General features: G+C 33.0%; 1 long non-coding RNA gene across 1 annotated transcript; it reads left to right on the top strand.

The window, feature by feature from the left end:
• The first annotated feature begins 10455 nt into the window (after positions 1 to 10455).
• On the top strand, positions 10456 to 12672 carry LOC136065045 (uncharacterized). Its single transcript, XR_010626688.1, has 3 exons — positions 10456 to 10555; positions 11028 to 11284; positions 12570 to 12672. It is a non-coding gene; the product is annotated as an uncharacterized LOC136065045 (long non-coding RNA).
• The last annotated feature ends 1546 nt before the right edge of the window (positions 12673 to 14218 follow it).

Raw genomic sequence — 14218 nt, 5'->3', positions numbered from 1 at the left:
TGTGGGGTTAGTGCTCAAGTGAACATCTCATAATTGAGGGTGTTCATTGCAACACTATCATGATTTCGACTGTACATTACAAATGCTCTAATGGTTTAAGATAAATAGTCAAGTGTTAATTTTGAAAATCTATTTGTTGATTTGCATGTTTTATTAGATCTCCCATACTTGTAAAATTTCAAAAAAATCAAAGATTAATAATATTTATTAATAAAATGTTTAAATTTTAAGTTTTTATGGTTTAAAATTTGAAATAAAAGGTAAGTTTATTAATCAAATAGTAAATAATATCTGGTTTGAATAAAATTTTACGTATGTGTTAAGAATATAAAAACATGTAATTCAATAGTTAAATTTTCAAAATTTACATTAAATAAAAACGATAGGGGAAATTTAAAAGGTTTCTCTCCAAATTAGTTTAGGGACAAACCTTTTCCAATTATACATTGAGGAGATTGACATTAAAATTTAACATTAAATATAGTATTAATTGTAAAATTTTTCAAACATATCCCTATAATACTAAATAAAAATAGTGAACAACAATGCATAGTGGAGGCAAAATACGGCCTTCATGTTGGGTGAGCTTAATTTCATCCTAAAAAATAACTTAATTCTTTTATGATCTGTCTGGATTAAGGAGAAAGGAAGAGGAGTAGAATAGAGTAGAGTAGATTTAGCCCAAAATTAACCTATTTTCTGCCAACTCTACTCTACTCTATTCTCACTCCTTCTCCCCTCCATCTAAACAGGCCTTTAAGCATTTATTTATTTATTTTAAAGTTACAATTTTACTTTTGTACAATATACAAAAATAAATAGATGTAAATAAGTTAATCTAAACCAAACATATTATGAGTGCAATTTCCAGAAAGGGACGGGGTTGGTTGGTTTTTTTGTTTTTGTTTTTGTTTTTTTGGTATTCTTACTTTCAAGTGGTTTTTCTTTTCCACCGCTGGAATAACTGGCCATTAGTCATAGATATCAATTAAGCACTAGTTATTTTTTCAGAAGCAATGAAGCACTCGTTGTTGATTTTATCAAAGCTAACATGTAGTCCACGCGTCAATGCTTGGGCTTTTTATAATCAGAAGTTGGGCTAGCATTCATCTCCGACTTGTCGGATTGGATCCTTGTTCCAAATGACAGAGATGGATATGGGCCCTTTCTTCCCTTTATTGCGTGTGTGTGTATCCAACTATCCTGATTTCTTGTTGCCCTTGCTTTGCCTAAAATATGTATGCATCTTTTTTCTTTGTTGTTTAATGAAAGAGATATTATCCAGCCAAAAGAAAAAACAAAAACAATTTTTTTTTTTATTAATGTGAAAATAGTATTCATTGCCATTGAACCCAAAAAAAAAAAAAAAAAAAAAAAAATCAGTACTCCTTGTGGGATTTAGATTCAGTGTAATAGTTTATAATTTAATGTGAGAGAAAAATGTTAAAAAAATAAAGAGGTAAAAAAGTAGAAATCAAAAGATTTTTATTTTTTATTTTTATCCAAGGACTAAGATCAAAAGCGCTTTTAATCTTAGCCCTTCAATGTGGTGTTACATGNGGAAATGTCAACTACTTGTGAACAATAACACAGATACAAGCATTCTTAATTCTTATTCTTACATCTGAAGCAAAAGGAAATTGAGGGCAGTGCTCAAATTCTGAGGTATAAAGGTTGAAAAAGTGATTAAGCACCAAATCTTTAATCATTCAAGTACAATATAACCGATTCAATGTCTCTAAAGTGGAAGATGGCAGTCCCGTTATGGTGGTGATCAGACTACATAACAGAGTTTATAGAGAGAATATTGTATATGTCCAGCTGAATTAATGTCCAAGGTATTTATAAGCATTTTTGGGAATAAACATTTTTGTTTATTCCAAGATTCATATCATTTACCTAAATACTATTTTGTTATTAATTCTTTACAGGAAAACTACCTTACATTTGTTAAGGAATTAATTCTTTAGTGCAATAACCTTAGCTATAGCACAAGATCTCAATTCCTATCTGTGTATACATAAAAACAAAACACATAAATGTCCCCCACCCCAAGCAAAAATAGGTAAATTGTAACAAATTTATTTTCAAGAAAAAAAATTGTAACTATCTATCATAAATTATATGGTTCTTTATTTATTTAAAGAATGAAATTATTAGCTTATTTGTAACATGTACCATATACTTCAAACTTTTAAAATCAACATCCTATTTGGAGAGTAATTGACAATATTACCCGCCATCTAAATTAGTTAGAGTTCAAATTAGTTGTGCACATTATAATGCTCATAATTTTGTGTGGACTAGCCTGTTTTTTATTAGGGGGATGTTTTCAATATTAGCATCCATTTTAAAGTTAAAATGTCTAAACCACCCTAACTATCCAACCCAGGTACATGAATTCCATTGTCTTAAACATGAAATGAGGCCTAGTCAACTAGCATCCCTTTTAAACTTAAAATGTCTAAACCACCCTAACTAGCTTGATTTAACATTTCATTAGAAGAGAGGTTGGACTTGAACTTGCACAAACATTGCCACTGTTACAAATGAGGCCTAGTCACCTTCCCCCAAATGCACTAATAGTGGATAACTTAATCATGTAGCTGTGGGGTACTTCCACTCAATCTTTCAATCAAATGGCTAGATCGAGGCAACTAGGGTTATAGAAACTATTCAGCCAATGGTACCTAGCTCCATGAATGATGCCCTAGTCATGGAGTTCAAAGCTGAGGAGGTCTGTAAATCACTCTCACAAATGCATCCAAAAAAAGCACCTGGCCTAAATGGTATGCCCCCTCTTTTTGGTGGCCTTTGAAACTAAGTATAGGTTGATTAGCCTCAGTAATGTTGTTTCCAAGATTGGTTCCAAAGTTTTGGCAAACCAACTGAAAACCTTCCTTCCTCTTATTATCAGTAAGAATCAAAGTGCCTTTATGGCCAAACATTTAATCATTGACAATATTTTGGTGGCCTTTGAAACTGTGCACCATATTAGTCAAAAGAAGAAGGGAAAGGTGGGGGCGATGGCTCTTAAATTAGATATGAGTAAGGCTTATGATTGGGTTGAATGGGAATGTTTGGAGAATATTATACTTAAGATGGGTTTTCATAGACAGTGGGTGGATTTAATGATGCGGTGTGTTTATTCTGTTAGCTATTCTATTAAGTTTAATGGTAAGCCTTGAGGTGTCATTCACCCCACTAGGGGTCTACGCCAAGGGGATCCCCTTTCCCCATATCTATTTTTATTTTATGCAGAAGGGCTCTCTGTACTAATTAGACAAGCAGTGGAATGTGGTGCCATTAAGAGGATAGCAGCTTGTGTAAGAGGACCATCTATTTCTCACTTGTTCTTTGCAGATGACAGTTTGATCTTTTGCCCAGCCACAAATGAAGAGTGCTCTAACTTGATTACCATATTGGAAACATATGAACAGGAATCAGGCCAGCAGTTGAATCATGATAAGACATCCCTCTTCTTCAGTTGTAACACTCCATAACCTATTCAAGATGACATTAAGAATAGGTTTGGGGCAAAGATCATCAAGCAGCATGAGAAATATCTTGGCCTCCCATCTTTGGTAGGAAAAAATAAATGCAACACCTTCCATCAATTAATTGAAAGGTTGGATAATAAAATTTCTGGGTGGAAAGAAAAATTGTTGTCTAATGCAGGTAAGGAGATCTTGATAAATTTTGTGGCACAAACGGTGCCAACTTACACGATAAGTGTCTTTAAACTTCCTAATACTCTCTGTGATGAAATGAATTGTATGGTACATAAATTTTATGAGAGAAACAAAATGGCATGGCTAGGCTGGGATAAGATGTGTCTACCAAAAGATGAGGGTGAATTAGGATTTCGACACTTGAAGGAATTCAATCTTGCACTATTAGCTAAACAGGGAAGGTGACTTCAAACCAACACCACTTCACTAGTTCATAGAGTATTCAAGGCACGATATTTCCCTAAGGGTTACTTTCTTTCAGCTAAACTCTGTAACCATCCCTCTTATGCATGGCAGAGTATTATGGTAGCTCAACCCATTATACAAAGGGGGCACCATTAGCAGGTTGGCAATGGCTATTCCTTTCAAATTTGGAGGGATAAATGGCTCACTCAACCATCCACTTTCACCCTCACATCCAGGCCACTCACTGTCCCATATGATGCGAAGGTCTCAATGCTTATTGATCCTCATACTTGGGCATGGAGGATTGACATGGTCTCATAGTTCTTCTCACCAATGGATGTAGCAATTATTATAAGCATTCCTTTAAGTTATCAACTCCCTTGTGATCGGATGGTTTGGGCTTTTACACCCAAGGGGAACTTCACAATTCGGAGTGCATATAGGTTGGCCTTAGACATGGTAAGTAGTGTTGCCAATGGGGAAGTTTCAGACAACCATCAACAAATAGTCTGTTTTGGAAGACACTTTGGCACCTAAATGCCCCCAACAAGATTAAGTCCTTCGCTTGGTGTGCGTGCAAAAACATCTTACCCACAAAAGATAACTTACGCCGAAGGAAGGCTTGTGGCTCTGGTGTAGAGAGTACGGGACATGTCTTTTGGGAATGTAAGAAAACACATGAAGTTTGGGTATTGTCAAGTATTCCTTTTGATCCACTAGAGCTCCTTGCTTCGAATTTTGTGGACTTTCTTTGGCATCTGAAGTTTAGGCAAAAGATGGGGGATGAATTGCTAGAGTTAGTGGTTATGGTGGCATGGTGTTTATGCTTTAACTGTAATGAAGTGAGGTAAGGTAAGGCTCGACAATCAGGGTTTGCTATTCTAGGCAAAGCCTGGTACTTACTAGATGAGTTCCAAACGGCTAACCTTAAGCTGTCTCAGATCATGTCAAAGGATGAGATTCAATGAGCACTTCCAAATGATCCGTGGTACAAGGTTAATGTGGATGCAATCGTCTTTTCTAGCACAAATTCAATCAAAATAGGAGCCCTCATCTGAGATCATGAGGGACGTGTCGAAGCTACTATCAGCAAGTCCATCCCCATTCCGTTGGGACCATTAGAGGTTGAACCAAAGGCTTTGGAGGAAAGGGTATTTTCTTTTCTTGGGATGTGGATGTTAGAGATGTGATCTTTGAATGTGACTCCAAAATTGTTGTTGATGCAATAAGAGATCTTTGTGAGCCACCCACTGCTATTGGTAATATTATAGAAGGCATTCAGCAAAAGTTGTAGGACTTCCATAGGACCAAAGTTTCTCATTTGTCAACAGGGTAATTGCCCTGCTCATATTTTAGCTCGGTATGCTTCTCATATCGTTGGTTTTATAACTTGGATAGTGGAAATTCCTTATATGATTGAGTCTGTTGTGACTCAAGATATATTGTTTTTATCTTCTTTTTAATAAAAGTTATGGTCTTCCAAAAAAACAAAAAAAATAAAAACAAAAAACAAAAAACAAAAAATCATGTAGTGATTTTAAGCTTTATGACATACCTAAATATATATGACAATATTTTTATAACAATACTCTGGTTTTCAATTTTGGCCAGTCCATATAAAAATTTCATTAATTTACTGTGACAATATTTTTTTTATTTTTTATTTTTATATTTTTTTGTGAGTAGAAGAATTCCATTAGTACGGGTTAGAACATGTATCACCATGTAGTTGGACTTCCACGTCCTTGTTTGGATTAGTCATTAAAGTCTCACACACACACACACATATATATAAAGCACACGAAAAATCTCAATCTCCTCCGTGCATTTTCACTCTCTAGCTTTCAAAATTTCTTATATAGCTTTAACTTTTGGCTTAGTGATTTTGAATGTGAACTGAAAAATGAGGCAATGTGACTTTAATGTGAAAATCCAACCATCAAGAAGGTCTATTTGGTTGATGCCTCAATTATCTACAAGTTACTAAAAACTTCAAATTTATTTTGAAAAGTATTAAGCTTACAACATTTTTACTTCATTTTCACGACAAATTTTAAATTGTAGGTTGTTATTAGTGGATAAAAAAGTAATTTAAGTAATTTTTCAAATTAAAACCAATAACAACTTGCTATTTATGATTTATCATGAAAATCTAGTAAAAAAATCACTTCTAATTTGTTTTTGCTTCTTATTTCTCATTTAAATGCGCCAAAGCAACCATTATATATTATTTTGCTTAATGTGAAAAGGGCAAACACCTACAGATAAAACTTGCTGCCTCTGTATCTTACTTTTTCCCTTTAAATATTGAGTAAATATAGGAATGCAATTATGCATGATTAAAATATTGAATAATGATGCATGCCCTAGCAACTACCAGCCATTCCACGTGCAACAACAAAATAAAGATGCGTAATGCGACGTAGTAGGTACGTAACGTTGTACGTACATGCATAAAGCCTTATAAAAGGGCAAACACCTACAGATAAAACTTGCTGCCTCTGTATCTTACTTTTTCCCTTTAAATATTGAGTAAATATAGGAATGCAATTATGCATGATTAAAATATTGAATAATGATGCATGCCCTAGCAACTACCAGCCATTCCACGTGCAACAACAAAATAAAGATGCGTAATGCGACGTAGTAGGTACGTAACGTTGTACGTACATGCATAAAGCCTTAATGCCCTTTTAAGAGAATCTTTCTATTAATTAGTGCTTGAAGTTAGCCAGGATTGTGTTTGACTAAATTAATCTTCTAGTAAAAGTTTCTCTACTAAATTGAAATTTGGATGTTATATTAATAAGCCAGGCTAACTAGTACTCTTAAAATATTTGTTAATAATTCAGTTAAAGAAAGTTTTTATGAAAAAAGAAAAAAAAAAGTAATTAATATTTTGATAACTTTTTTTATTTTTCATAAAAGTGATGTCAAAACTTTCTTAAAATAGATCATTAATCAATGCTCTAATAACACTCATTAGTATTTTCTTATATTAATTTGTTTCTCAAGCTGCGATGTGACTTTTTCGTGCAAGTCCAACCATCTAAGAAGTTTTTTTTTTATTTTTAGTTGATGTGGTCAACTATATGCAAGTTGGTCACAACATTGAATAATTATAACATTTCATAACATTTTTAAAACAAATTTTAAGTATTAAGTTATTATTAATGGGTAAAAAAGTAATTTAAATAGCTATTCAAATTAGAATAATAATAATTTAACATTTATGAATTGTTATGAAAATGTTAAGAACCTAACACTTCTCATCTTGTTTTGTTTTGTTTTATTTATTTATTTATTTATTTTGAACTTGGCACAAACGATATGCCCACTGTTACAATGAGTCCTAGTCACCTTGCCTCAAATGCACCGGCAGTGGGTAACTCAATCTCATTTAGTAATTCTAAGCTTTGTGGCATGCCTTAATATGTTTAATAGTTCATGAACATTAGAGCAACCTGGCGTGCCTTAATCATTGACTAATTACTTGCAGCAAGGATTATGAAAACGAAATGTTATAGGAATAATAAAAGGGTGCATGGGGTTTATTTCATACTTGTTATTGCACGCAATGGTACAACCATATACACACAACCATATACACATACATTTTATTTAAAAGAAAATCATGTTCTAGAGAAACAGCATCGAAGACAACAAGTTTAATGCACAGCTAGAAAATGGATATTTTGCAGCACTACTCAGCTCATCAGGGGTTGCCAATGGCATCATCGCCCATGTGTGGTTGGATTAGGGGCAGAAGGTGGGACTGGACCTTTTTTCAGTGGAACATATTCACTACCTTGAACCATCTGACCTGCACTCATCTCATGGTTTCCGGGGTGAGGAGGAGTGGCATACAGAACTGGCGGACCTCTTGGACCTGGAGTCTCTCCTTTATTGGCTACATATTGCTCTTTGACCAGTGCTTCAACAGTTGAGCTAGATAAGGACTGCTTCTTCCTCCCCTCCACCATTTCCATGCTTGGATTCAGAGTCCAAGCTTCAGATCTATAAGAAAAAATAATTTAAAAAATCAAACAATTTTTTTTTAACTAAAACTGTGATAAGTTCATTGTGAATGCTTTAGCATGATGTGAACTCATTGGGTCTAGTGGAAAGATATAATACAAAAGTAATTAATTTTTTTAAGGCAACTCTATATTTTGCACAATAAATAATATAAAGTATGACAATAAATTCATTCCCTGCACACTAATTAAGACGACTAAGCCATTTCCTAAAGGTAAATCTAAGTACAAAACAATTTTTTAGGAGCAAATGTATGTATATTTCATAATTTTTTTATATAAATATTTCAAAAAATTTTGAATAAATAAATTGTAATTAACAGACAAAAAAAAATAACAAACTCATAATCCTTTACATTATACAATATAGGTTGAATTACTATTATGATCATCAAATTATTAACTAAAAATCAATTTAGTTCCTAAACTATTAGTTATGTCAATTTAACCGCTCAACTTTTAAAACCAAGTCAATTTTATTTTTAAGTCTCTTTCTTTATTAAAATTTTAATAGAATTAATAACTAATATTGATCTAATTTCAAATTTTACACTTTCAATAATAAAATTTTAATGTATATTTTATTTGTCATATCACTTAATCCCTTTAAAATTTAAAAATAAACGAGTATAATAAATTTGACCATATTTCATACTTCATAGATATTGTTGAAGAACTATGATATATGAAAAAAGATATAACTATATATGAACTGCTATTCCATCTTCTTTTTATTTTTATTTTTTATGAACAACTGTTATTCCATCTTATCACGACTTGTCACTTATCATATTATAAAATATTCTATTTTGTAGATAAAGAAAATTTCTTATTTCCCACGTATCAAACCTTACACGAAATATATACCAAAAAAAAAAATTCTAATGAGAATTGATGGACAACAAAAATGACATGTATTTTATGTTGGATACATGTATTCTTTCTCTCACAATGGATCCATGCAGCAGTGAAAACAGTTCATTATAGGGGAGAGAAGATTGCTTATATTGAAATTATGATTGAAGGAAGGTTGTGAAGTTATGCTTGATTAAAAGACCTTATGGTTGCAGAAATATGAGGTTCTTTCAATGGGGGATAACAAGTTGAAGATGCAAAATTTTAAATCCACCAATCAGAACTTTGTTTGTAGCTGATGCAACTTGTAGTTCCTCAGCACCGATGAGCTTGTTAATTTCTTTTGTTTTAGAACTTGGGTGTTTTATGTTTGGTTTGTTGTATGTTTTGGTTTGAATAAACTTACAGAAGATGAGGAACAAGTACAACCAAGAGGACGAGGGACAACCATTGAAGACGTTGCTCAGACCAATACATTTTTCTCTGCAATTAAGAAGAACTTGGATATCAATAGGTTTCTTTGTGCCATAAAAATAAAAGAGGAAGACTTATTAATGCACAAAATATTATGTAATGCTGAGTAGAAGCAAAAAAATTGAAATAAGAATAATTGATTCATAAAAGAGATTAAATTCTATAAGGATGGGGTGTAAAACCTATGTTTTACACCATCCAATAAGTAATTGTCACGTTAGCATTTTACTTAAAATTTATTAAAATTTAATACATCCTACCACACCTAATAACATCTTGATAGATTCTCAATTTGGTTGGATTTATATATGGGTATTAGAATTGATTGAGTATAATTGTATTTATTCTTAAATATATGATAAGATGATGTGGCATGTTAGGATTGGAGGGGTAAAATATGAATTTTACACCACGTCCTTATAGAATTTAATCTCTTCATAAAATTATCAAATATTCACGGTGCATATAATATAAGCAAAGACATTCAAGAAAATAATGAAAATTCACAAAAAGCAGCGATTCTGATATCTAAGCTCACCTAACCACGTTGCATGAGCACATGAGGGCAAGCGCCAGCTGTACTAATATCTGCTATTATATTACAATTCCCAAAAATATAGTCAAAGGAGGTTAATAGTATTATGGAACCTACCCTTACTTTATTTTAGGATTGGCATATTATTTTAAAGGACAAGGATTTCCTCCAAACAGGTTTGGAGGAATTCCTTCAAACAGGAGTAGGTGTCACTTAAAAGGAGAGACACCTCAGCTAGAGTCATGTGCAACGCACATGACCCATTTACCTGTGGAGGAGCTGTTAACCCTAACAGCGTTAGCTCTTTCTTCTCAAAACACACACGCACAGCCACTTTCTTCTCCAACACACCTACGCACAGCCACTTTCTTCTCCAACACACCCACACAGCCTCACGCCTCTCTCTCACAGCCTCAACCTCTGTTTTCTGAGCAACCTCAACCGTGAAAGCTCAATCTCAGACCGGCATCTCAACTTGAGGTCTGACCGGCAAGAGCTTGTGAGGCGGAATGGACGGCGGCCACATGCAGCAGCCGCCGCTCTCACCGGACCAACTGGACAGCCCTCCTCTTCATCTCTTCCCCGTCGCTGATTCCGCCCCATTCAGTTTCTCACTCAGCTAGTGCCGCTCCATAAATTTGCCGCCAAGGACCACTGCTCCCACCGCTCCTACCGCTCCATCGTGTCTCGGCATTCTCCCTAACAGTGACAAATGCAATGGTCCTCAATTTGTTCAGGTCTGATTTTTTTTTTTTTAAAACATTGTTTTTTTAAAGATAATTATTTCCTCAAATTGGTTTCTCAAATTGCATTACATTTGAAGTTTGAATATTTGTCCTTATGATTATGGACATAGATGAGTTCTATAGCTTAAAAGCTTATGGTTTTGTTGGTTTTGAATGGGTATTTATTGTTGGTTGCCAGGATTTATATGTACTTATTTTTTGGGAGTTTTTGAGTATAATTTTGTTGAATAGGATGTTTAGGTATTTTGAGTTCTGAATATTGTTGTTGTTGTTGTTGATTGTGACTGTTTATAAGACTATAAGCAACTACGGTTTATTAATTTCTGTTGATTGTGACTGTTGTTGTTGTTGCTGATTTTGAGTTCTAAATATTTCTTGCTGTGTTTATTAAAAAAATTAAATATTTTTTTTCATATTGAATATTCTTAACACTATTGCTTTTTTTATTGGTTTTTGGATTTAGGAAGAAGCTCAAGTAGAACCTATTGATGGCAGTCCAAACACCCCCAGTAAACACAATAAGGAAATTAAAGCACCAATTATTGGAATGAAATTTGACTGTGACGATAATGCATATGAGTTTTACAAACAATATGCTCATAGAATGGGCTTCAGTGTAAGGAAACAGTATGTTAGGCGAGGAAGTGCTGGACATATTAAGAGGAGAACATTTTGTTGTTCAAAGAAGGTGAACGAGCTATTGACAAACGTCGTGAACAGGTATCTTTTCATCACCCAATTTCACGAATTGGTTGTTTAGCACAAATGACTTGTCAACTTCAAAAGGATGGTATGTTAGAAGTTGTTTCTTTTCACGAACAACATAATCATGAGTTTGCTTCTTCTCCAATGAAACACATGTTAAGATCAAATAGGAAAATAACACCTGCCCAACAAGCTTTTGCGGATGATGCAGAAAAATCTGGGGTATCAATAAAACAAACCATAGATTTGTTAAGCATGCAAGTTGGTGGTTATGAAAATCTTGGGTTTTTGAATGTTGACTATAAAAATCATGTAAATTCCAAGAGGAGGGAGGCTTTAAAGAGAGGAGATGGTCGTGCTGTGATGGATCACTTTAGACAGATGCAATTAGAAGATCCATCTTATTTTTATTCTATACAACTTGATGATGATAATCAAATTTTAAATATTTTTTGGGCTGACTCTAGATCTATAGTTGATTATGGACACTTTGGGATGTTGTATGTTTTGACACCACTTATCGAACAAATTCATATGGTCGACCCTTTGCTCCATTTATTGGGGTTAATCATCATAAACAATCAATTGTCTTTGGTGCAGCTTTACTTTATGATGAAACTATAATGTCATTCAAGTGGTTGTTTGAAACTTTTTTGAGTGCAATGTCAGGAAAACAACCAAAAACTATATTTACAGATCAATCTGCTGCAATGGCTAATGCAATAGAAGATGTGTTTCCTGAATCAAATCACCGTTTATGTGTGTGGCATATTTATCAGAATGCTGCTAAGCGTTTACATCATATATTTAATTCATCAAACCAATTTCGAAATGATTTTAGTCATTGTTGTATGATTTTGAAGATGAAAATGAATGGATAGTTGCTTGGAATGACATGCTTGAGACATATGATTTAACTGATAATCCATGGTTGCGTGAAATGTTTGATGTGAAAGAGAAATGGTGTATGGTATACGGTCGACATATGTTCACTGCTGATATGAAAAGCACTCAACGCAGTGAGTCAATGAATAGTGTGCTAAAGAAATACTTGAAGCCAAAACATGGTCTTTTGCAATTTTTGGACATTATTCTAGAGTATTGTCTGACAAGCGAAGTCAAGAACTACAAGCAGAGTTCAAAATGAGACAAACAACACCAGTTTTACTATTTGATTTTGAGATGTTGAGACACGCTGCAAAGTTGTACACTCCAGAAATATTTAAAATGTTTCAAGATGAATATGTGAAGATTGTGGATTGTACTATTTACAAGGCTAGTAAATCTGATTCTATCACAGAATACAAAGTGAAATATCGAAACAAAACTCAAGAGCACTTAGTCAAATATGAAGCCTCAACAACGACAGTCCAATGCAGTTGCATGAAGTTTAGCTTTTGGGAATTCTATGTTCCCATGCTTTGAAAGTTCTTGACAAGAAAATGTTAAGAGAATTCCAGCCCATTATGTATTGAAAAGATGGACACAAGATGCAAAGGCTGGTTCTATCAAGGACTATCGTGGCATTGATGTTAAAGGTAGTGCTCGAGAGTCAGTGGGAAAGCGTCTTTCTCACTTGAGTCACAAATGTCTTCAAATTAACACACTTGCAGCAGAGAGAGAGATGATGTATGAACATGTTGATAAATGTTTGATAAATTATTGCAGGATTTGCAAGAAATGAGAATTAAATGTTGTTTGTCCTCTATGGGGAGGGTGTTATTTCAATTGGTTCCTAACATTTCAATTGTGTCAATTTAGTCCATAACGTTTTAGTATCGTGTCAATTTAGTCCTTACCGTTATCTTTTAGATGGAAATTGCTAACATGTCTAATGACAAAAATAAAAAATTAGCTTCCGTTGATGTAACAATAAACTTTTTTTTTTTGGCCATTTACAATGTTAGCAATCTATATATATAATAATAGGTGAAGCTGAGAGAAACTCAAATTAGAATTCCACATTAAAGTTTCAATTTTGTGCCATGTGTCATAAATTATTTATTCTTAAAGAGTTTTACTTTTTAATTTTAGAATCAAATGTGGGACCACATCATAAATATTTATTCAAGTGAGTCATTAAGTACAAAACCCAAAGAGTCTAGAATAAATGAATTGTTAAAAAAAAAAAGTGTTTCACAATAATTTTTTAAAAATGGACAATTTACATTTTATATCTAACATAGTACTATCCTTATATTTTTTTTTTTAAGAGTTAACATAATATAAAAATGACTATTAATAGTATTTAAATTATATATATAAAATTATATTATATATCTTATTGTATATCTTTTAGTGTATCTATACATATACATGAGGTTGCAAACTAGTTTATATATAAGAAATAATGATATGGGCTAAATTAACCTGATATTGGAAAATTATGGACTAAATTGACATAATTAAAAGATTAAAGACCAAATTAAAATGTATGATATAAAGAATAGAAACCAAATACGTAATTTATTCTCAAATAAAATATGGTAATTTTTATTTTATAAAATTTGAGTAGTATAATTTTAGAGTTACTTCTATAACATATTATTGAATATGTGCAGGAAGGAGAGAGCAGATGAGAAGATGGGTTTGAAAGGGTCAGGGCAATGTACCATAAGAGCATCAAAAATAACATGTTGTGTGGATTAGGATTTAAGGATCCTGAGCCATGCAAGCCTACACAGTAGCCTGGGCACCAGGACAAGAACATGCTACACGCTGCCATAATAAAAAAATGATTTAAGGATCCCAAGAATGGATTTTTAACGGATATTGGATTTCCTAAGGTACGCTGGGTATATATTAGTAATTAGCAATTTATTTTAAGAATTTTTATAAAAAAGTGAAAAAATAATATATTGTTTTACATTTTTTATAAATTTTTTTAAAAATAAATGATTAAAGTTTATTTTAAAAGTATATATTAACCGAACTCAAAAAATAAGGAAA

Source organism: Quercus suber, unplaced genomic scaffold, assembly GCF_002906115.3.
Source record: "Quercus suber isolate HL8 unplaced genomic scaffold, Cork oak 2.0 scaffold_836, whole genome shotgun sequence".
NCBI classification, from domain to species: domain Eukaryota; kingdom Viridiplantae; phylum Streptophyta; class Magnoliopsida; order Fagales; family Fagaceae; genus Quercus; species Quercus suber.
Note: the sequence above shows the minus strand (reverse complement) of the source record. Positions and strands in the feature narration are given on the sequence as shown.